Below are 21,119 nucleotides of genomic sequence, written 5' to 3'. Positions count from 1 at the left end.
GGCTTCTCATTGCAGTGGCTTTTCTTGTTGCAGAGCACAGGCTCTAGGGCAGGCGGGCTTCAGTAACTGCAACTTCCTGGCTCTAGGTCTCGCAGGCTTCAGTAGTTTTAGTTTCACACACGGGCTAGGTAGTTTCTGCTCACTTAGTTGCCCTGTGGCATGTGGGGTCTTCCCTGCCCAGGGATCAAAGCGTGTCCCCTGCACTGGCAGGCAGATTGTTATCCACTGCGCCACCAGGGAAGTCCCTGAGCTCTACTCTTAATGATAAACCTGGAAGGTAGGTACCCTCCAGTGCATTATGCAGAAGAGAAAATCAAGGCCCATAGAGTCTGTGACCTGCCAGGGTCCCTCAGAGCAGTGGTCCCCAATCTTTCTAGCACCAGGGACTAGTTTCCTGGTTTCCTAAAAGGCAATTTTCCTACGGATTGGAGTGGGGGATGGTTCATGATGATTCAAGTGTGTTACATTTACTGAGCACTTTATTTATACTGCTTTACACCAGCTCCACCTCAGATACTCAGGCATGAGACCCCAGAGGTTGGGAAGCCCTCTGTCAGGGAACAAGGGGTGGATTTTTCTGCATTACTCCCATCCCCACCAGGCCCAGGACCCTATCAGGTCACTTTCTTGTACCCATATTGTCGGTGGTTCACATTTATCACTCTTCTCTAATCCCATGTGACACACGATCCCTTCACTGCAGCTCCTCCCAACTCCAGGTGTCAGAAACCATCACCACAACTGGGGAAACACAGGGGGAGCGTTTTTGGCCCCCACTGTTGATTGAGGGCAGCGCGTCTTGCCCAGTGGGTTTTAGTTGAACACCTGGTGATGGTTTAAATTTCCGCAAACTCCCTGAAGGCAGGAAAGAGGTGCTACTCAGCTTGCTTGTCTACTGCCCCTTCTCCAGCCCGGAGTCCCGGAACACAGCAGTCACTCAGTAAATATTGAATGGATTGGATATCCAGTTCATTATTTTCTTCTAAAAATCCTGAATTAGGTCAATGAATGTACATACGAATTTTAAAACAGTGTATTTAGTGAAGGATTTGTATCTCCAAACTGTCAGCTCCTGCTGGGAGCTAGGATGGGGGGCCGGGGGGTAACCTGTCCCTCTGAGACGGCCACTACCAGGTGGCTCCCCCACCCCCACCCCAACAGCCCTCTGGGGCCGCCGGAGGACAACAAGGTGGGGAACTGCCTACCGCCTCCTTCGCGCACGCGGGGAGCGCATTGAAGTTCAAAGGCGCGTGTTTACCAGCAAACAAAGCGCGTCGTGGTCTTGGTCCCAGGGACCAGCTGCGGTCCCCTCAGAAGGGACGAGGGCCGCGGCGACAAATGGACATTCCGCACGCTGGCAGAGGGACATCCGATCTGCCGCCCCACCCCCGGCTCCAGCGCCTGTTCTCCGCGCGCCGGGCCAGCAGCCTGGGGGCCGCGGTCCGGAGAACTTTGCCGGCCCGGCGGGGATGGCCGGGCAGAGGGTGCATTAGGGAATTCCCAGGGGCAGGTGGCCACTCCCGCTATAACCCCGACCCCTGCGCCTCCGAGGAGTTTCCGGGAGCGAAGGCCGGGCGGCGGCCTGGAGCCGGCCGAGCGGGCGGAACAAAGGGAGCCTGCGGGCCGGGAGGATGCTGCGCTCGCTCCCCTGCACCCCACCCGGCCCGCTCCCGGGCGCTGCCTCGCGCGCAGGTAGCCCGGCCTTCGGCGCCGCGGTAGGGTGTGTCGCAGCGGGGCCGCACAAAGACTCACTTCCGCGGGGCCTAGTGCCCCGACCCAGGCCCCGCAGCTCACAGCATCCCCGCCGTCGGCCAGGCCCAAGTGCCAGCGGCTGCGGCGCGCGGTGCCGGGCGGAGCCTGTGCAGGTGACCCTCGGAGGACCGGGGCTGGCTGGCAGCGGCGGCGCGGACAGGCGTGCTTTACAGGCTACCGCGACGCCCCAGTCTACGATCACTTTGTGCCAGCAGCGGGGCTCGGCTCGCAGCCGGGGAGCGCCCACCTTGTACCGTTTGCGCCGCCGCCGCCAGGCAGTGGGGAGTGGTCGCGGAACTTCCCGAAGCCAGCTGCCGCCCGCTAGGTGAGCACGGCAGCGAGGGGAGGCCGGAGGAAGCCTCGGAGGCGGAGGGGCGGGGGGCAAGGGGTGGGCGCTGGGGAGCGCTGGGCGGGGCGCGGCGCAGGCTCTGCGCGGGGGCTGGGAGCAGGGAGCCGCCGCCTGGAACAATGAGGCGCATCGCGCCGGCCCGGAGGCCGAGTCCCCCGCGCTCGTTTTCGCCGCCCAACACGGAGCGAACAGGACCAGAGAAGACCCCGCCGGCCGCCCGGGACGCGAGCGCGGGTCGCTGGGTCTCTGGGTCGGCGCCAGGAGGCTGCTCGGCGGAGGCGAGCTGCTGCTGCGGGAGCCGCTGAGCCGCGCGCGCGTCTGGCGCCCGGGCCCCGGCTCTCTGCTCCAGTCCGTGCAATTGTGGGAGCGCGTGGCGCGCACCCGAGCGGCCGCGGGAGAAGAAGATGTGACACGCTCGTCCCCGACTCCACGCCACGGGGTCGCGCGCAGGGAGGCGCGGCGTACGGAAAAGGTGGGCGACCGAGGGCTCGGGGTCGGGCGGTGCCAGACGGCTGCCGCTGGGTCGCCGGAGCCGGGCGCAACTCCGCACCGAGTTAGACTCGGCGACCCGCTCCCAGACCTGTGGTGGGGTATAGGGGGAGCGCTGAGGACAGTTTTGGGGGGAGAAGCAGGAAATTCCTCGAGAGGTGAGCCCACCGGAAGACTTGCGCTCTGGGGATAGGGGGACACAGTGTGCCCCTCAGTGACACTGATCTTTAATTTTGGCTCTAGAAGGGGCTTCGAGGTCTTTAATTGTCTTCTCGACCCCACCCTGGGGCACATCTGCGCTTCTTAAAGTCTAAAGTGCGTTGCACTGATCTCTAGTTTTCTGTAGCTGAAACGTTTGGGGCAGAAGGATCTTGTGAATCCTGAGCAGTGGGGTGTTCGTTCTTGCGCACTGGCGCGAGGAGGGCGGCTTCGGAGTTGTCCCACTTTCCACCGTGTACCGAAAGGAGATTTGATGCATTCGGGGATATGGAATGCAACGTCCATCTCCTTCGGATTTTGCGATGCAGGGGAATGGAGCGGAGTGAAACTCCTGGCTGGAGCTAAGCGGCTGCTGCCTCCTTCCAAAGCGATCCGAATAGCTGTTTGAGAAGCCGTGCTTTCCAGGAATTTAAATGAGACTTTTTGCGAACGCCTTCCAGGTCTCTCCCCCTGGTACCGTGTTTGTTTTGTCAGGCTGAACTTTCAAAGCTGTTTTATAATCCGAGAAGCACTTTGGGAGAAGAGTAATGCTTGGCTGGATTGGTTGTGAACGTATTTTTAGTGATCAGGCTGAAAAATTGAGGAGAGGCAAACCATATTTGGTCGGAATCTTTGCTTTGTGTGCGGTTGGCGTTCTGACCGGGAAGGGGCCAGCTGATCCCCAGCTCGGTTGGCTGTTTGCTTGGTGAGGACATTGCTGGGGGACTCGAAAAGCATTTTAAGTACTTTCTGCACATTTTAAACGCCTCGGGCGGGTTACTCGATAGTTACTTTTTTTTTTTTTTTAATTTTGGTCGACATACTTTGCCATATTGAAATAAAATTCATGACCCGTGGTTTTCAAAAATTGAAATGCTGTTGTTGCAAACTTGGGGTTGACGTTTTCTTTTAAAAGGAAAAATGATGTGTGGCCTTGAGCTTATTTTTACCCTGCTATTTTTCTGAAACTGGCAACCAAAATTTTTCCAACCCTTGAAGGCTCGCGTTTCCCACATGCATCAGGAAAACTGTTGGCGGTAGGGAGTGGGGAATGCTGGAAGCTAATGGAAGAATTGCCTTGAATTTTACCGCTGAGTTTAAGAAAAGTCACTCAAACATGTTGGAATTCTTGATAAAAGTTTTGTTGTGAGTGAGGTAAACTGGGGGTATTCCTTTCTGCTTGGTGCAGGTGAAGCTTCTGAAGCTTTGTGCTAAATCTCTGTAGAGACTGTGTAATGAACCTCAGCTCTTAGTGGGGTTCTGAACCCAAAGTTCAGACAAGAAGGGCCAAAGGTGGGAGAGAGCTCAGCAGAAACCAGCATTTGCTGAATGTAGTAAGTGGTACCTGCGATCTGAGAAGTAAAGAATTGAGGACATTTAGACTGTAGGATTCAAAGCTGAGATAATTTCACATCTGAAAATATGTGAATGGATTATTATGTAGAGAAGAGCAGGCAGCGCTGCTCAGTCTCTGATGAGGATAATTAAGACGGAAAAGTTTACTCATGAGGTGAACACATCAGTTGGGTCTGGGGAAGGATTTGTGGCCAGCCTGTGAGATAAGTTGAACAGTGAAGTGGTTGCTGAGAAATTCCTGTAGATGTTTGTTTCTGGAGCTCTTTTTTTCTGAGATTCTCCTTTTCCTGAGATGATGAAGTGTGTGCATGCTTATACTAACTGGAGTTTTATCCTCTGTGTCTACAGTTTATCCAAGTGTTTCTCAGTGCTTAAGTCTTTCTATAAATACCAATTTATTTCTATACTTTTGTACCTATTACTTAGGTAAGCCAATGACAAGTTCCTTTCCAGAAACTTGGAGATATTTGACCTTTGAGAAACTTTTAATTAATGTCTAGATTTGTTGTCTCATTCTTGATGCTTTTGCATAAAAAATGTTTTATGCATTAATAATTGGGACAGCCTTTGTTTTAATATTCACCTAAGTATACAGTGTTTTTTCTCCCTCCTGGATCTTCTATTATATCATCTTAATTTGTAATTGCTTAAATTAAGTGAACTACTTTACTTTTCTTGCTTGAATGTCTTAGCAAAGATAGTGCCTTCAAGGTAGGGGTATGTCAAGCTTTGCGATTTTAATCATTGGACACTCCTTTAAAAAGAACTAGGGGATTAAATTGACAACTGACAGTAAGAGAAATAATTACATAGAATCAGATACTAATTTTGGAATCAGGACTGTGCAGGTGTAATTTACACAGCAGTTTTCAATGTTCTTAACAGGTTGGTGTCAAGTCCAAATCCTGAGTGTGCTGGAAGATGTGACCAGCTACTCTTATGCATAAACATCAGACTGTGGATTACTACATCTGCCATTTTTCTACTTTTGAGCGATTTATGTGTAAACATGGGGCTTGGGCAGAAGCATGGATTTATTATGACTCTTACAAAATCCCATCCTGATCTTAAATTCTAAGCCCCGTCCAGCCCCCCTAAATTGATGGGGAAGAGATGCAATTCAAAATGCATGGAACACACCTGGCCTGTGGGTGAAGTGGTGGCCCTAATGTAAAGGGTGTGAGACTGGCCCTAATGTAAAGAGTGTGAGACTGGCCCTAATGTAAAGGGTGTGAGACTGGCCCAAGCAGTCCTCAGCCAGTAGTTTGGTCCAGCCCTCACATCCATCCTAGACCTGCCACTTGGTAAAAGCTGGGTTTCCCGCAGTGGTCTGCCTACTGTCTTCCCTTGGCCATAGGCAGGTTCCGGTCTGCCTCCCAGCACCAAGTCCCTCCTGCTTTGACATGGAATTGCCCTGTGGATGGACTGACATCAGAGCACCGCCACCCACTCTCAGGGACTTGTCTGAACAGACCTGTCCATACCCCTCCCGCTTTCCGCTGCCCCCTGTGGTCTTCTCCAGGAAAGAATCCCCAGTTCCAGGCAGATGTTGTTTCTAACAAGTGTGAGGGTTGGGGTAGCAGTTTTGCGCTGGACTTTCTCAGAGAATGAAGCAGGAGGGTGACCTCTCGGTCCCGAGTTCTGCACAGACCTGCATGGTTTTCAGGGCTGCCAGATGAAGACTCTGCTTAAACTCTCTCCAAGGTGTCTTCCAGCATGCGGATTGCGTGGAATGGATAATTGTGTTTTCTGGCGTATTGAAAAGCTAATTCCCCTGCTCAGAAGAGAAGGAGCCTTTAGTTATCCATACTGGACATCCCTTCCAACAGCCCATAGTCCTGGGGAGAGCAGTGACGCCAAGAATAATCAGAGCCTCTGCTTTGAGACTTTTCATGCCCCACCCTGCTGTTATGTCTGCACAGGGCATCAAGGGGCACCTTGGCCATAACCTGGGCCATGCTATGAGACTGAGCTCAGAAGGAGGAAGTGGCTGCCTCAAGAGTGAGAACAGAGCTGGGATCTGAACTTGGGCTTGGATGTCTCCAAATGCAGATGACACCACCCTGATGGCAGAAAGGAACTGAGGAACCTCTTGATGAAAGTGAAAGAGAAGAGTGAAGAAGTTGGCTTAAAACTCAACATTCAAAAAACTCAGATCATGGCATCCGGTCCCATCACTTCATGGCAAATAGATGGGGAAACAATGGAAACAGTGACAGAGTTTATTCTCTTGGGCTCCAAAATCACTGCAGATGGTGACTGCAGCCACGAAATTAAAAGACACTTGCTCCTTGGAAGAAAAGATTGTATATGATCAACCTAGACAGCATATTAAAAAGCAGAGACATTACTTTGCCAACAAAGGTCCATCTAGTCAAAGCTATGGTTTTTACAGTAGTCATGTATGGATGTGAGAGTTGGACCATAAAGAAAGCTGAGCACCAAAGAAGTGATGCTTTTGAACTGTGGTGAAGAAGACTCTTGAGAAGGGACTTCAAGGAGATCAAACCAGTCAATCATAAAGGAAATCGGTCCTGAAGATTCATTGGACGGACTGATGCTGAAGCTGAAGCTCCAATACTTTGGCCACCTGATGCGAAGAACTGACTCATTGGAAAAGACCCTGATGCTGGGCAAGATTGAAGGCAGGAGGAAAAGGGGGTGACAGGATGAGATGGTTGGATGGCATCACGGACTTGATGGACATGAGTTTGAGCAGGTTTTGGGAGTTGGTCAAGGACAGGGAAGTCTGGTATGCTGCGGTCCATGGGGGTGGGAAAGAGTCAGACATGACTGAGTGACTGAACTGAACTGAACTTGGGTGTCTCCAAAGGCCACGCAGCAACATGAGATACCACTCTGAAGAGGAAGCGCACTGACTGAGAGCTCCCAGCCCCACCCAGGCATGCTGGCTCCAGAAGGTTGTCCAGGCTGCAAGCACAGGGCCTGGAGTATGTGTCTTTTGGAACCTGGAGGCAGACAGAAGCCTGAGTTGCAGCTGAAAGGTGGCCCAGGCCATTTGGGATATCCGGTCATGCAGTAGTAGGGTGAAATTCAGGCTCACGGGGTGTGACAGCAGTGACATTTCCAAAGAAAAATATAAGCTAAGATTCAAGAGAATTACCCCTGTGCTTTGAGGCTTCCCTAGTGGCTCAGACAGTAAAGAATCTGTCTGCAATGCAGGAGACCTGGGTTCGATCCCTGAGTTGGAAAGATCTCCTGGAGAAGGGAATGGCAACAAGCTCCAGTATTCTTGCCTGGAAAATCCCATGGGCAGAAGAGCCTGCCAGGCTACGGTCCGCGGGCTCGCAAAGAGTCAGAAACGCCTGAGCAACTAACACACTTTTGAGTTATTGGGTCATCAAAGAGTGCAAGCCTAGAAAGTAGCCTCTTGGATGTTTAGAAATATATTGGCTAAAGCATTAGAGAATACATCGTCAAGAAAAATCCTGCAGTGTCTTGGTCAGAAGCCTTTGTTTTCAGAAATTTAAAGTTCACATACTTAGTCCTATGCCAGGCTGCTTCTAGGATTTGAGCCTGAGAGAAGAATGCTATATTAACTTTAGAACCATTGGTTTTCTGTGTTCAAATTATACAAATTTTTCAAGTACAGGTTCTTGCATGTTGCTAATTATTGTGGCTTCTAGAATGACTTTCTGGAGTAGGAAATGGCAAACCACTCCGGTATTCTTGCACAGAAATCCTATGCACAGAGGAGCCTGAAAGGCTACAGTCCATGGAGTCACAAAAGAGTTGGCCATGACTGAGTGACTGAGCGTAGAATGGCTTGGCTTTAAATTATATTTGGGAAAAGGTAAATCTTGTAGATACCCCAATAGCTTTCATGAATCAGAAATTAATGTGAAAAGCAGCTTCCTTGAAAGTCTATTGATGGCTCTTTTGCAGTGTGTTAAAACCTGTATTTGTACCTCTGGCCACAGATGGGTAGGAAAAAGTGCAATTAATACGGAATTTGTTTTATAAATGATACAGTTAATCCAATAGGTGCATGATTAAATGAATGAATTTGCTTTTCCTATTAGAAGAAGGGTCTTACTATGTAAATTATATTTTACAATTGGGAAAACTATACCCCTGAGAAGTCCCAGTGAAAAAAAAAAAAAAAAAGAGGACTATCTTTTAAAAGACGACGCAAGCACACACACACATTGGCACACCCTCACACACACTCACACTTAAATATGGGAGGAACACATCCCGGGACTGATGTGACTCTATGTCAGATATGAGAGAGAATGTGAATCGTGACAAGTAAACGTTCCTGGCTGGGATTCACAGCTGCTGAGAAACAAACTCAGGATCAGAACCCTGGCCTTCTGACCGAGAGAACACTCTTCTTCCTGTATCAGAGATCTCGGGAGAATTCCACATTGTCAGTGAAGTAGGAAGATCTCAAAAATGTTTAGGGTTTAAACTGCACTCTTCGTTTATTATAAGTAGACCGTGTGTTAGAGAAAGAAATGGCAATTCACCCCAGTATTCTTGCCTGGAGAATCCCATGGACAGAGGAGCCTGGCGGGCTACAGTCCAGGGGGTCACAGAAGAGTTGGCCGTGACTGAGCGACTGCACAACAACAAAGACTGCGTGTGGGAACACGCGCTTTTTTCTCTCTGTGTGCAGCGTGAGGGTTCTTACAGCGTCAGCATCTCCCGGTACCTGGGTAGGTGCAGAATGTGTTTCATCCTCGGGACCAGATCCTGCAGTGGCATCTCCAGCAGGGTATCTAGGGTGCCCCTAGGGTGCTGGGCTGGGCCAGGTGACTGGACTCCTGGTATCACAACTCAAGTTCCCTGTGGGGGAGGTAGATTCAGAGCAGGACTAGAGGAGGAAGGTCAGGTGTGTGCTTGCTTTATACTGTGTTTTTACATGGTGGGAGAAAGCAGGACTGAGGGTTGCAGTTAGATATTTCGACATTGCCCTTGTTTATCCTGTGTGCTTGCCAAGGACATTTTTGCTTAAAGTCCAGTCCGGTCACCTATGTACCTCAAAACCAAGTGTCCTTCCTTTAGTGTCTGGCAGTTTGTAGGGTGAACAGAACACAGGGGCTGTCACAGGCCCCCTTGCTTGTGTGGGGAGAACAGAGGACAGATGGTAAAGTTCACACCAAGATACACAAAAGTGAATTTCACTTTCTGACTCTTTGCGACCCCGTGGACTGCAGCCCGCCAGGCTCCTCTGTCCATGGGATTGTCCAGGCCAGAGAACTGGAGTGGGTTGCCATTCCCTTCTCCAGGGGATCTTCCCCACCCAGGGATTGAAGCTGGGTCTCCTGTATTGCAGATGATTCTTTACCAATTGAGCAAAACCTCGAGCACCTGATGATCTCCAGGTGCCAGGGCAGTGACATCATGGAACATATCGGGTCTGGAGCAGGCCTTCCTTTCTCACATTTTGTTAGCTACTTTAGGAAGTCAGACTTAAACCATTCAACCCTATTATTTGTATGCCTCCCTGAATCTCACAGAGAACACCTGAAAAGCGCCTCTCTTTTCATAATGATCCCAGATGTAGTTGGGCATCTTTGTTCCTTTCTTTAACAGAGCATTCAGAAGTGAGGGACATGTGTAGTTGGCCAGTAATTAGTAAATAAATTGGGTAGGACCTTCCCAGGGAGAGTTTACAAAAGCACTCATCTCGGATCCATAAACGTATCAAATCCTAACAATCAGAGCCACACACATTAGCAGCCCCTGGTGGGATAATAAGGCTGGTCCCCAGGGATGGGCTGGTGGTGGTTGTGGTTGGGCTGCAGTTTTTTCCTGCTTGCCCATGAATCATCTGTGAACAGATATTAAAATTTGGGAAAGGTCCCTGGGCAGGAAAATCAAACCTCAGCTGACCACAAAGAATTGTAAGTGCAGTGCTTTGAGTTCTGGCCCTCCCAGTGCAGGTGGAGAAGGTAACACACACCTTTGGTGGGAAGCCAGAGATGGTACTGTGCTGTGTCCCCAGCGGTGTGTCACACCTGGCCTGAATGTCACGCATGGCCATTACACGTTCTGCCAGCACTCCCTGCAGGAGACAGCCATGCAGACTAAGGGCATCTTCCCGGGAGGGACAGAGGGTCAGCTGCATTTGGAATCATGAGAGTTTATATGGTGCTTCCTGTATTTTCCAAGCATCTTCCCAGACTACGTCCTCTATGTGCTAAGCGCTCTGCATTGCTTTCCCTAAAGGTCAAGTGAGGGCTCGGGGCAGCCCTGAGTGAGTCAGTTAATTAAAGGAACTCTTTCCATTACTCTGAACCCATACTAGAATGAAAATAAAGACTGTCACCAGTGGTTGAAGTTAGGGACTTCAAGTGATTCTCTGTAGTAAATAGAACATTGCAGGAGTTTAATGAAAGCACATGGAGTTTAAAAAAAAATACATGGAGCGTTTGAATAAACTGTTCTTGCTCCATTTAAGTATGCTTAAGATACAAGGGATGACTTGCAAATGAACAGAGAGGTACCTAAGCGTGGCTTTCCTCTCACCCAAGGAAGTCATTTTAAATCACTTTCATAATCCAGTTAAGTGGATTTTAATGACAACATGTGTGTTGGTCCTTAGCCGCCACGTTGCTGCCTGTGGCATTGCGGCAGTTCTGTCCCGTGACAACCCCCAGCACCAGCAACACTCGGGATCTCCACGAAGTCTCACAGACCCAGTTCGGTTCTGGACATACACACCTGGCAAAGGAAGCTCTTTGGAGGAACCTCCATCCACTGTTGGGCTTCCCAGGTGGCGCTAGTGGTAAAGAACCCACCTGCCAGTGCAGGAGACGTGGGTTCAACCCCTGGCTTGGGAAGATCCCCTGGAGGAGGGCATGGCAGATCACTCCAGTATTCTTGCCTGGAGATTCCCATAGACAGAGGAGCCTGGCAGACTATAGTCCATGGGGTCACAAAGAGTCAGATACGACTTAGCACTGCACCATCCACTGTCACAGGCCTGGGTTGATTCCCACAGTATTCAGTGCTACTGCTATTTGTGGTAATATATTAAAATTGAAAATCTGTGAAAACGGTAGGACCTTAGCTCTCTGCACACCCTTGAGCCCTTTTAATTTTCCTCATGAGTCACGCTGTGCCAACTTAATGAGGTTTGCATTACCAGTTGGTTTCTCTGCACTTTTTAATTATGTTGCTGTCCTGGACAAGGTCTTTGAAAACTGAAACTGGGTAGAAAATTCTCTTACTGGGTTCTGAAATCCTGATGCCAGTCAGGAAGGCCTAAGCCTGTGATCAAACTAGCTCACCAACTGGTGCTGTGTTCTTCTGGGAATTCAGAACCATGGGTTATTGAAGCTGGTTTCCAGTGGACCCCAACATTTCAGGAGAGTGTGAACTCAGCCTTGACCTTCGCAGTAGGCTGAGTGTTTTGCTTGTTTCTTTTTCTTCTTTCCAACTGTTTCAGACTGCTTGAGAAGATTTACTCTCAGGCAGGGAACCTCAAAGTCAAGACAATTTTGTGGCCTCCTAGAAACTGATGATGAATAATTCAGATCTTACAAGAGGTCCTGCCTTTCCCTTGTTTGTGCTGTGTGTGTGCTCAGTCATGTCAGACTCTTTGCAACCCCATGAACTGTAGCCCTCCAGGCTCCTCTGTCCATGGGATTCTCCAGGCAAGAATTCTGGAGTGAGTTGCCATTCCCTTCTCCAGGGGATCTTCCTGACCCAGCGATTGAACAGGTCTCCTGCACTGTAGGCAGATTCCTTACCGTCTGAAACACAAGCAACCCTGACAAACAGGTAAATAAAGATGATCTGTTTCCCAGGTGTAGAGGCCGGGCACCTGCTCTGTCCAGCTGAGCTGTGTATCAGGATGGGTGAGGGGCAGCTGTCAGGGGAGGGGGTCCCCTCGGAGTTCAGGGGGGTCTTTACCTTCAGCCTCATAGAGAGGATACTAGAAAAAGCAAGAGAGTTCCAGAAAAACATCTACTTCTGCTTTATTGACTACACCAAAGCCTTTGACTATGTGGATCACAGCAAACTGTAGAAAATTCTTCAAGAGATGGGAATACCAGACCACCTTACCTGCCTCCTGAGAAATCTGTATGCAGGTCAAGAAGCAACAGTTAGAACCGGACATGGAACAATGGACTGGTTCCAAATTGGGAAAGGAGTACCTCAAGGCTGTATATTGTCACCTTGCTTATTTAACTTCTATGCAGAGTACGTCATGTGAAATGCCAGGCTGGATGAAGCACAAGCTGTAATCAAGATTGCTGGGAGAGATATGCAGATGACACCACCTTTAAGGCAGGAAGCAAAGAGGAACTGAAGAGCTTTTTGATGAAAGTGAAAGAGGAGAGTGAAAAAGCTAGGTTAAAACTCAACATTCAAAAAACTAAGATCATGATATCTGGTCCCATCACCTCATGGCAAATAGATGGGGAAACAGTGGAAACAGTGACAGACTTTATTTTCTTGGGCTCCAAAATCACTGCAGATGCTGACTGTAGCCATGAAATTAAAAGACATCTGTTCCTTGGAAGAAAAGCTATGACCAACCTAGACAGCATATTAAAAAGCAGAGACATTACTTTGCCAACAAAGGTCCATCTAGTCAAAGCTATGGTTTTTCTAGTGGTCATGTATGGATGTGAAAGTTGGACTATAAAGAAAGCTGGGCACCAAAGAATTGATAGTTTTGAACTGTGATGTTGGAGAAGACTCCTGAGAGTCCCTTGGACTGCAAGGAGATCAAACCAGTCAATCCTAAAGGAAATCAGTCCTGAATATTCATCGGAAGGACTGATGCTGCAGCTGTAACTTCAATACCTTGGCCACCTGATGTGAAGAATTGACTCACTGGAAAAGACCCTGATGCTGGGAAAAATGAAGGCAGGAGGAGAAGAGGACAACAGAGGATGAGATGGTTGGATGGCATCACCATCCAACTCATGTCCATCGACTTGATGGACATGAGTTTGAGCAAGCTCCGGGAGTTGGTGGTGGTCAGGGAAGCCTGGCATGCTGCAGTCCATGGAGTCACAAAGAGTTGGACATGACTGAGCAACTGAACTGAACTGAACAATGATCCTACATGTAGGGCAGCAAAGGAGACACAGACATAAAGAACACTGGACTCTGTGGGAGAAGCCGAGATAATTTGGGATAATTTGAGAGAATAGCATTGAAACATGTATATTACCATATGTAAGACAGATGACCAGTGTAAGTTCAATGCGTGAAGCAGGGCACCCAAAGCCCTGGGACAACCCAGAAGGATGAGGTGCGGAGGGAGGTGGGAGGGGGTTCAGGATGGGGGGACACATGTGCACCCGTGGCTGATTCAGGTCAATGTATAGCAAGATTATCACAGTATTGTAAGGTAAGTATCCCCCATCAAATAAATTAATTACTTGAAAAAAAAAAAGACTCTGAGACGTGGAAACTTATGTAATCTGCCTTTGTGTCGCCAGCTCGAACATTCCTCCAGTAGATCCTGTAGATATTTGTTGAGTAAAAGTCGCTCCTTTCATGGCAGACTTGGGCTTGTTGCCATCAAGCAGTGAAGTTCCGCCCACTGCCTCTTTATCCTCAGGGCTGGGGAGTCAAGGAGAGGGGCCGAGGACACTCCTTCCATGAATCGTGCATCTCACAGGGTTGTTATTGTACTCGCTCCCTGGTTTACACTCTTTGGCCACAGTTAACAAGTGTGGGAACAGGAACGTGCTGAGGTCAGCCATCTCCTTCTTAAAAAGAGAACTAAGTTGGCTTCTTGTCATGGTCTCCGCAGCTCCCAGACTCTCCCCTGAGGGAGGGCGGATGGCGTTTCTTGTGCTGGATTCCGTGCTCCTGCCTCCGTCTCCATCTCTTTCTCCGACACACACCTCATTGCATCCATACCTACACGAGCACTGTGGGAGCATGGCAGGGGATTTCAGCCCCTGACCTCTGCTTGGAGGCTTGAACACTGATGCTTACTTTATTATAGCAGGTGCTAACGATTTATGAGCTGTGAAAAGTTTCTTTTCAGCGCACCGGAGGTCAGAACTGGACATTTAATTTGAAAGCCATATGGCACTGACTTGACAGTATGGGGAGACCCTTTGTAAACTGTAGAGGGCAGTCGCTGTGAGAGACATGAACTCTGGAGCCAACAGACTAAGTTTCAGATTCCAGGCCTCCACTTTGGAAGAATTTGTGGTCATTATTCTTTTTTCTTTTCTTCTTTCTGTTCTACTTTTTTTAAAAGCAAAAAATTCAGACTTTTAGAGCACCTTAAGGTTCCCAGCAAAATTGAGCAGAACATATGGAGACTTCCTGCCTCACACAAGCACGGCATCCTCTATTATCAGCATACCCCCAAATGGTATATTTGTTGCAATCTGATGAACCTACATTGATGCATCATAATGTCCCAAAGTCCATAGTTAACCTTTGGGTTCACTCTTGGGTTTATACATTCTATGCTGTTGATGTTCTTGTTGTAGTTGCTAAACTGTGCCTGACTCTTTTTTGACCCCATGGGCTGTAGCCCACCAGGCTCCCCTGTCCATGGGATTCTCCAGGCAAGAATCCTGGAGTGGATTGCCATTTCCTTCTCCAGGGCATCTTCCCAACCCGGGATCAAACATGAGTCTCCTTCACTGCAGGCAGACTTCTTAGCATCTGAGCTGCCAGGGAAGTTGAAAACGTATGTCCACACAAAAACTCAGCTGCTGCACATGGATGAGTAGCAAGGACTGGTGATTGCACAGAGAATACTCCACCTCTGTTCTGCTGGAGCACACGCTCCATGGTCCTGGTCTCCCTTCTAGCTTCACTTAGAATACACAGAATCAAAGACACAACTCTGAAGACCTCCAAGACAGCAACAGGGGAGCAGGAAACCAAGGCTGGCCCTTTGCACGCGGGTTCCTGTAGGGCTCCCGTAGGGCTCCCGGTTGTGTGCCTGTGAAGCCGGCCCGACTGATGTCCCATGGACTCAACCTCAGTTTCTCATCATGAAACTGAGGCACTCATAGCGCCCAGCTCACAGGTCATTCTTAGGTTTATCACTGACACAGCAGCACACTTGGAGCCTGTGAGCTCTACTCCTTCTACCACCGGGTGAGGCTTAAACACAGGCAGCTGGTCAGATGCAGCCAGGCCACTCAGTGTCACCTCCAGAACTGAGCAGGCTGCACAGAGGTTTCCGTAAGTCACAGAGGATGAATCTTATTAGCCCTCTGGAAATGAGTCAGTGCCTGTACAGATGAACAAGGAAATAAAATAGAGTGCCTTCAGCACTTTGAACAGCAAGTGATTTTATAAAAAGACAAAACCTGGCTGCCAGCCCCTGTCACTTTCCCCTGAGAGCTCGTGCCCGCCCCTGAACCTCAGCACCCTCACCTGTGAAGCGAAAGCCTCTGAGGCTGATGGATCCCAGAGCTTGGACATCATGATGTAGAGTCTTACAAGAAGGCGGGACCTAAGATAAAAGTCAAGACATGTGAATGTGTGTAACAGGACATGCTGGGAAGAAACAGCAAACCAGCTTTATCATCACCATCCTTTCATCTGGGCATTGAAAGCCAGCAGCGCTGGAGACCCTCTCCCCAAAGCCGAGCCTTCACCAGCAGGACTGACACCCATGTGCACCTGTCTCTGCCATACAGACACCTGCTGTCTGGTAGCCACATGGCACCCTCCTCGAAGGTCTAAACTTGTGCTTCTGCATCTGTTTAAAGGACCCTGAAGCCCTCCAGGTGTCTGAACAACCAGGAACCCTGGCATGAATACCCTTGCAGGATAGACTTCTTCTGGGAGGGGTGAGGTGCCCCAGTTTCTGCAGCTCCCTTGCCAATGTTCAGGAACTCTGTGCATTGGTGCTCAGTCGCTTAGTCATGCCTGACTCTTTTGTGACCCCATGAACTGTACCTGCCCAGCTCCTCTGTCTATGGGATTTTCCAGGCAAGAATACTGGAGTGGATTGCCATTTCCTCCTCCAGGGGATCTTCCTGACCCAGGGATTGAATCCACATGTCCTGTGTCTCCTACACTGGTAGGCGGGTTCTTTAGCACTGAGCCATCTGAGAAGCCCCCAGGAATTTTGTGAGCCAATTATTAAATTATATTAAAAACAAAGATGGTCAGCTCTCAAAACTCATCGATTCCTAACAGTTTCATCACATCTTCTGCCTCTTCTCCTTCAGGAGTCCTTTGCATCTATTGCATCTGTGTAGTAAAAATACTGAGATGAGCTTCTGTGTCTGTTCCCACCTCTGAGTTCAATAAGGACACATAAGTAGATTGAAATTGGCTGTGGTGGAAATACTTACACCATAGAAAGGCAAATGCTAAAAATCAGGTCTCCTCCCCACTCCCCTTGCCTGAGAGCCAATTTTAAAACTTTTATCTGTACTGCTGAGCAGGGATGACATTTAGAGAAGTTCTTTTTGAAAGGTTTGTTACAAGCTGTGTTTATCATAGACCATTCCAGAATCAAGTAGAAAGTGTGGAAAAGGAAAAAAGGAAGAAGGGGAGACCATTCTGGGAGCACCCGTGCCTGGAAGCACATGGACTGTGTAGAATCTAATAAAAATCCTCTGGAAGACTGGCTGAGCTGTGTGATGGCACTCAGCCTTTCAGAGGAGAGAGAACTGGTGTTTGTGACTCAGCTGCTTAACATCTTGCTTCTGTAGAATGGGAATCTGGGTATGATTTGCAAAGGCAGTAGTGTTCAACGCTATGGGAAAGTTTTTGTAAGCATAATTACACTCTGCTGTTTCTTTTATTCATGTATCTGTGCCTCGGGTGTTAAAAGTCCCTTGCCAGTGGGAGAAGCAGGCACGGACGCAGGGCTGGGTAGCACAGGAAGCAGCCAGGGAAGGGTGCCCCAGCTGGTTCCTGAGGTGACAGCCCCCATCTTCCTGCAGAGGAAATGGTCCTCGCAGAGGCACTCAGCTGGGAGCCCAGTCTCGCCTGTGGGGTCCAGGGCTGCACAGGGCTGCATGGGTCAAGGTGGGTGTGGCTGGTTTCGGGAGAGGTGATGGGGATTAGGAAGCTGTGGTCAGACAAGCATCTGTGGGTGGTTCTGTGGGTGGTTTGGGGATTCCTGCCAAACCACCTCCTGACTGCATGGGAGGACAGTACCTGTTCTCTCTCCTGCCCTGAGGTTTTACTCACTCATGCAGCCATCCAAGGGCCAACATGCAATGCAGGCACATGGGCCCTGCCTCTGGGATTTTGGTTCAAGTCTGGAGCAGATGCCAGGAGGTTTCATTTTTTTAATTAATTTTTGTTGGAGTATGGTTGCTTCACACTGTTGTGTCAATTTCTGCTGTATAGCAAAGCGAATATATTTACATATGTTCCGTCTTTTTCAGATTTCCTTCCCATTTAGGTCACCACAGAACACTGAGTAGAGTTTCGTGCGCAATGCAGTAGGCTCTCATTAGCTTTCTATTTTATGGGCTACCTTGGTGGCTCAGACGGTAAAGAATCTGCCTGCAACACAGGAGACTAGAGTTTGATCTCTGGGTCGGGAAGATCCTTTGGAGGAAGGAATGGCAACCCACTCCAGTATTCTTGCCTGGAGAATCCCACAGACAGAGGAACCGGGCGGGCCACAGTCCATGGGGTTGCAAAGAGTAGGACACCACTGAGCAACAACAGCAAAGTGAATCAGCTGTATGTATACATAGATCCCTGCTGTTTGGGATTTCCTTCCCATTGAGGTCACCAGAGAACACTGAGTAGAGTTCCCTGTGCTCTACAGTAGGTTCTCATTAGTTATCTATTTTCTATTTAGTATCAATAGTGTATATATGTCAACCTCAGTCTGCCAGTTAATCCTCCCCCTGGCCCTTTCCCCCTTGCTGTCCATCCATTGTTCTATACGTCTTCATTGTCTCCAATGTGTCATCCATTGTCTCCATTTCTCTTTTTTCACATACGTGTAGCACCACACACAGAAGTGTTGTTCTGTAACCTCTGTGTCTTCACCACCAAGAGAAGACGATGCACAATAATAATAAGGCTCTTTCCAGCTCCACGTCCCTCTGGCTCCCAGTCTCAATCTGTCCCCACAATCACTTTGTGAGACATTCAGAGCAGCTGTTCCTAATTTTCCAGCTAAGAGAACAGAGACAGTAGAGGTTGACTGAGGAGCACAGGTCCCACCGTAGCACGTGGGGCACCCATGCTTCTCTCCACTTGCCGGGGGTTTTTCTCAGGAACACGGACCCTGGGGGTCCTGTCTGTGAGCCCTGGGAGCCACCTTGTGGTCATCTGCTCCAGGGCCAACCTCAGGCCCATCCTGCAATGAACAAGTTGCACCTGAGTTCCCCAAGAAACCTTGAGCTCTGCGAGGATGACTCTATAGACTTTACAGCATAGTCATTCTATTCTTAATTTTCCTCCTGTTTAATTCCTGCAGCACTCTGTTCAGCTGTGGGACTTTATAAGATTGTGGATGTAAAATATGGTTCAATCTATTTAGTATCATTAGATGACAAGGAATGTGTCGCGAGTAGAAGAGATTTTTGTGGGTTTTTAGATATTTCCATCTCTTTCCATCACTTAATGACAGGAGAAGACAGAACGAGGGCGTGCACTTCAGCCCTGGGACCTGTGTTCCCACTGTGACCACATCCAGCTTTGTATTCACAGGTAGCGTGCCGCATTTCCCTAGACCATGGGTCTATATAGAGTCATCCTTGCAGAGCTCAAGGTATCTTGGGGAACTCAGGTGCTCCCTTGTTCACTGCAGGATGGGTCTGAGGTTGGCCCCAGAGCAGATGACCATGGTCACTGGGAAGAAGAGTGCTTGAGGAGATGAGTGTGTGAGGGGTGGGGGTAGAGAGATCATACAGGCAGTACCACCGTCACAACCCCCCATTGATGCAGCATCTTCAACCCACATCCCCAGGGTTCAAGAAATGCAGCTTTATCTAAACTCCACAGAAGCTGTATTTTGAGTGTCTCACTCTCCTATTTCAATTCCCCTTCTCCTTTCCATCAGCCTATGTGTGTTACTCACTCAGTCGTGTCTGACGCTTTGCGGCCCCATGGGCTGTACCTGCCAGCCTCCTCTGTCCATGGGATTTCCCAGGCAAAAATACTGGAATGTTTTGCCATTCCCTTCTCCAGGCGATCTTCCTGACCCAAGGATCGAAAAGGGTTTCCTGCATGCAGGCAGATTCTTTACCATCTGAGCCACCAGGGATAGTTTTTACCTCCTTTTGGGCAAGGGAAAACCGACTCAAAAAGGATTCTTCCAAATTTGTGTCCTCCCCTCCACAGTCCTTGAAATACAGCTTTTGAACTTCAAAGCTGAGAATTAACATAAAGGGCTGCTGGTTCTTCTGTGACAGTCATCCTGGGTCAGAGAAGGTCTGCTCTTTGTCCCCGTGAATTCAGGAAGGTACAGCAAAAGGGAAAGAAAAAAAAAATCAGTCAGGATGCCTAGCATCCTGCCAGACTTGTGAACTTGGTTCTGTCTTTCCCACATTACTTTAGGCCTGGGGCGGGGGGTATGTTTGATGTGTTTAACATCGCATACCTGGAATCCAGCATGTGTCAGGTGTGCAGGTATCTGTGGAGTTTATGAATGAATGAAGCAATGGAAAATCAGCACTGTGCTTGTGTGCACACACACCAGATGCAAGAACAATTGTGCAGCTCTCAGCCAGGGCACAGTGACCCAGTGACTGGCAGCGACCAGAGGCAGGTAGGAACTAGAGTACGTTATCACGGGTGGCCGAAACTCAGAGAAACTTCAGAAACTATTTCATAACCTGGAAACATTTTACTGGTTCTGAAACTGAAATCTGGAAAAGCAGGCTAGACCGAAAACATCCAGACCACGTTGGATTTTCCTGAGGTCCACTGAGTCCACCCTAGCCCCTCGCACCTTTGCTGAGGTGAGGTCTGCAGATGGAAAACTTGGCTTTGAAGCTCAGGGCAGAGTTGAAAGCTCCACACAGAGAAGTGTCTTTAAAGTCTCATGTTTTATATTAAATCTTCAAGTTGATTTCCTATTTGACTCCATGATAAGTGTGTATATGTGTTTTAAAACAAAAATTGTTTTTCTCACAGCCTGCTGTGAGCTCAGAGCTCTTTTACGCTTCCATAAATCATTTTAGCTTTGAGCTTTTCTCTTCCAGACTGATAACGCTGTCACATGAAAGTCCTCAACCAAGGCTGGAATTCACTGTCAGATTTATATTTTGTGCTGATGTATTGGCAGGAATTATGACCCAAAGAGATCGGGAAACAGAAACATAAATATAAACACAATTAACGAGTTCTTATTCTTGTTTTTACAACTTTCAGGACAAGTTTTATGTTGACAAATTTTGTTATGTTTGAAATCGTAAATACTTGAAATCTGTGTAAAACAGAAATAGTGAGTTTCCAAACTCAGATTGCATGGTTGTGAATATTTTGCCATTTTACTCCAGACACGCTTGAGCGGTGAAACTCAACACCCTTCCTCCTCTCACCCAGGCCCTTCCCTCCCTCCTCAAAGGAGCTTCTATCTGCCATTTGTATTGGAGTTGTCAGGTTTTACATAAACAGTAGGATGTGCTGGGTTTGTTTTGCAGCTTCCTTTTCGCCTCAGTGCTTCCCTGACATTTATCCACACTCCTCTGTGCAGACAGAGCTAGAGCCGTGAGCTTGGAGTTTGAGGAAGTGGCTTTTGCCCACTTCCACTCTGATGGAGTGCACACGCCTCGTGGGTTGTTCGAAGACTCCTGAGAGGGGTCTCCGAAGCGCCCTCTTCTCTGGGCTCTTGGGGGAATGTGTGTGTCCTCAGTCGTGTCAGACTCTTTGCAACCCCAGGGACCATAGCCCACCAGGTTCCTCTGTCCTTGGGATTACCCAGGCAAGAATACTGGAGTGGGTGGCCAATCCCTTCTTCAGGGGAATCTTCCCAACCCAGGGATCAAACTCAGGTCTCCCCCATTGCAGGTGGATTCTTTATCACATGAACCACCAGTATACATATAACCCCTCCCTCCTGAATCTCTCTCTC

At 48.9% G+C, this 21,119-nt stretch overlaps 1 protein-coding gene across 4 annotated transcripts in view; it reads left to right on the top strand.

Moving 5' to 3' along the window:
• The first annotated feature begins 1,496 nt into the window (after positions 1-1,496).
• Positions 1,497-21,119, top strand: part of ST6GAL2 (ST6 beta-galactoside alpha-2,6-sialyltransferase 2) — a 59,349-nt gene continuing 39,726 nt past the window's right edge. For 3 of the 4 annotated variants that reach the window (XR_011466058.1, XM_070379495.1, XM_070379497.1), the window contains exon 1: positions 2,211-2,573. The gene's annotated coding sequence lies outside the window, so the exon portion shown is untranslated. Of the gene's footprint in view, positions 2,078-2,210; positions 2,574-21,119 lie in introns of those variants that run through there. The other variant, XM_070379496.1, reaches the window with a different exon arrangement.

This window comes from Bos mutus, chromosome 11, assembly GCF_027580195.1.
Source record: "Bos mutus isolate GX-2022 chromosome 11, NWIPB_WYAK_1.1, whole genome shotgun sequence".
In the NCBI taxonomy this organism is placed as follows: Eukaryota; Metazoa; Chordata; class Mammalia; order Artiodactyla; family Bovidae; genus Bos; species Bos mutus.
Note: the sequence above shows the minus strand (reverse complement) of the source record. Positions and strands in the feature narration are given on the sequence as shown.